Below are 3,836 nucleotides of genomic sequence, written 5' to 3'. Positions count from 1 at the left end.
CATTTCCATTAATAATTTCGAATATATCGTTACATTGACAAAAAAGCATTTTATTTATTTATTTTTATGTTATTTATTTTTTTATAGGTGATTTGGGACGTCTTTTCCAGAGATTGACTGGACATTCATCTCCATTATTTGATGGTATGTATCACATATGTATATATATATATAATATAACTTAAATTGGTGTATGACGGTTGTATCTGCTCTCTCCTTCTATTCTATTTCTGCAAGTGTTTTTATAACATTTTATTTTTATTTACTAACAATTTGTTATGTCTTGATCTAGAAGAAGAAAACTCATCAAGGGAGATCACTATCAATCTCATGCCGATAGTGGAAAATCCCATTCAAGATGAACCACCAGGAGGGCATGATGGAAGTGAGACTCCGGATATTCTTGAAGATTTGGGAGATGCGCAACCGGATGAAATTCACACACCAGAAAACATTGAGGAACCTGTTGAAACACAGGCACCACCAATTGAACTGCAAACAGGTGGTGTAAATATTGACAATACACCGGCAGAAGGACAATTTGGCGATGTTGCATTGAGGGAAATGTTGACACTGGCAAGGCAATACAGAGAGGACCACAGAGAAATGCTGAATATTATTAACACTAATATTGAACGCTGGGCTGCTCTGTCAGAAAAAAATGTGGAAATCGAAAGGCAAAGGAATGAGATAGAGATGCAGAAATTACAGCTGCAAAGAGAGATGTTCCAGTGGCAGAGGCAGATGGATGAAGAGAAAAACCATCAAATTAACAGAGCTTTGAGCATCAGCGAAAGGACATTACAATCTCTGTTGGCTATTGTCAGTGAAAGGGAGGCGACAACAGACCCAAAGAGGCAACGTCTGGAGTGAACATTTTTTATTATCTAGTCACTGTTAATTTTTTTACTCTGTATATTGTGTACAAAGTTATTGTTTGTGTATTTTTAAGGGACACTGTACTCAAATTTTTTCTTTTGTGATTCAGATAGAGCATGCAAATTTGATCATAGGAGTACATTTGAAAGTTGCTTAAAATTGCATGCTCTATCTGAATCACAAAAGATAAAATTTGGATACAGTGTCCCTTTAAGTTTAAAATGTTAGTCACTGTTAATTTTTTTACTCTGTATATTGTGTACAAAGTTATTGTTTGTGTATTTTTAAGGGACACTGTACTCAAATTTTTTCTTTTGTGATTCAGATAGAGCATGCAAATTTGATCATAGGAGTACATTTGAAAGTTGCTTAAAATTGCATGCTCGATCTGAATCACAAAAGATAAAATTTGGATACAGTGTCCCTTTAAGTTTAAAATGTTAGTCACTGTTAATTTTTTTACTCTGTATATTGTGTACAAAGTTATTGTTTGTGTATTTTTAAGGGACACTGTACTCAAATTTTTTCTTTTGTGATTCAGATAGAGCATGCAAATTTGATCATAGGAGTACATTTGAAAGTTGCTTAAAATTGCATGCTCTATCTGAATCACAAAAGATACAATTTGGATACAGTGTCCCTTTAAGTTTAAAATGTTATTATTTAATAAAGACAAATTTTTTTATGGCCAAAAAAAAAGTTTATTTACATAAATTCAAACTCACTTTTGATTCTTCAACACAAAACTTTTTCTCAGTTATTAATCATGACAAAACAAAAAATGAAATCAAATTACATATTTACGGTATAAAAAATCTACTTGCTCCATTAACATTGCCAAAGTTGCCCTAATTTTAGAAATTTTTTGTTTGACATGATCTTCTAGACAACTCTGAGTACTTTTGTCTGCAGTCTCAATAGTTGATGTTGAAGATAAATCTGTAGAAAAATAAATGAAAAGCAAAATTTAATTCAATTGTCATATACATATTCAATGTATGATAGGGTTTTTCATCACAAATATTACCTCCTGATGTGCTGTTATCTACGTTATCTACTATATTAGCTTCTACACTTATGTCCACTCCTTTAAAGCTTTCATCTGAGCCAACTCCTATTTGAAATATACAATATATGTATTAGTTAAAACTTGTATTTTCTTAGATTTAAGATTACTGAGTATGAAACATACCTTTATCTACCATCATTGTTGGTAAAACTTCTATCCTTGGTTGAGTATCATCTGAAGTTAATGCTTCAAATATTGTCACACTATCTGGATTTTGAAATTCTTCCATTTCCATACTAGTTTCCATTTCTTCCATGGTAATATCTATGAACGAAATTACAAAGATAGAAAACTATTAAATCAAAAACCTTGTATATATTATTTAAAACAATAATAATAATAATCATTACAAGTGACATAGAAACCAATTTCTAAGTTTCATGATTCAGATAGTGCATGCAATTTAAATAAACTTTATATTTTACTTCATTCTTTTTGTATCTTTATTTGAAAAGCAAGAATCTAAGTTTAGATGCCAGCCCATTTTTGGTGAACCAACTGTGTTGTACTTGATAATTGGACAGAACCAATCAAAGAGTGCTGTCCATGGTGCTCAACCAAAAATTGGCTGGCTCCTTAGCTTAGATGCCCTCTTTTTCAAATAAAAATAGAAAGTAAATGAGGAAAAAAATGATAATAGAAGTAAATTAGCAACTTGATTAATATTGCATGCTAAAACTTTTTAAGCCAAAACCTAAAATATATGATTTAAAATTTAAATAATAAGTCATTACCTGTCTGTGTCTCTTTATGACAAATTGCATATGGATTTGGAGATAATTCAATATCCAATAGTGTTATTGGCAAAGGTGGAGAAAGAGCTTCACTTCTGGGTGTTTGCACCAACATTGACCTTAAGTAGCGTGGTGGGTGTGCACACTTCATTCTCCTACTTCTCATATCTATAAACATATATATAAGAAAAAAATTTAATAAAAAAAATTGAAATAATTATGCTGCATGCTTACTTTTCTAACATGTTTCAATGTTATATAGTAATATATTTATATTTTATTCTACTAACTCAGTTCTGCATGTTTCAATGTTATATACTAATATAGTTATATTTTACTCTACTAACTCATTTTTGTATGCTAAGTTTTCTAACCTTTTAAGTGTATATAGTTATATAGTTAAATTTTAATCTACTAACTCAGTTCTGCATGCTAACTTTTGTAACTTTTTGCAATTGTATATACTAATATAGTCAAAGTAACAGTCAGGAAATATTATTTTCCTGGATTCGTCAATGATGACGCAGTTCAAAAATAAACCCTTTTTTTATATTATTAAAAATTATTTCATATATAATTTTGAAACTTACATGTCCTTATCAATCTTCGAATCGATTTATAGTACTTCGGTTCTCTTCTCTTCAAATCACTATATTTTCTAAGACACTGTCGTCTTGTTCTTTTAATTTTTGAAATACGATGCATTCTTCTCAGCATCTCATATATAATTTTGTCTCGGCATTCCTGTCTCACTCCCCTCACACCACCAATCCGTTTAGGGAAATATTTATCCATGGCATAAACTAATATCACCAATTCTCCAGCACCAAAAGGTTCAGGACGCGACATGTTTGACGATGACGTGATTAATCGTTATGTCAATCATTAGCGCATTGATCCAGATATGTATCCCCGAAAAATAGAGAAAAATATAATGTATATGTAGATTAATGTATTTTATGAAGGTTTGTAAATATCGATGTTTATAGTTATTACAAATGATATTTGTTTCATATACATTTTCTTTGTTTCAGATGTGTTGATATGTATTAAAATTTACTTTGTTTTACAATTGTTATTTTGTTTCTAAACATTTTCTTTGTTTCAGATGTGTATGTATTAACATTTATACTTTGGTTTACAATAGTTATTGT

The sequence above is a fragment of the Bombina bombina genome, chromosome 8, assembly GCF_027579735.1.
Source record: "Bombina bombina isolate aBomBom1 chromosome 8, aBomBom1.pri, whole genome shotgun sequence".
Lineage (NCBI taxonomy): Eukaryota > Metazoa > Chordata > Amphibia > Anura > Bombinatoridae > Bombina > Bombina bombina.
This window is presented reverse-complemented; position numbering follows the sequence as displayed.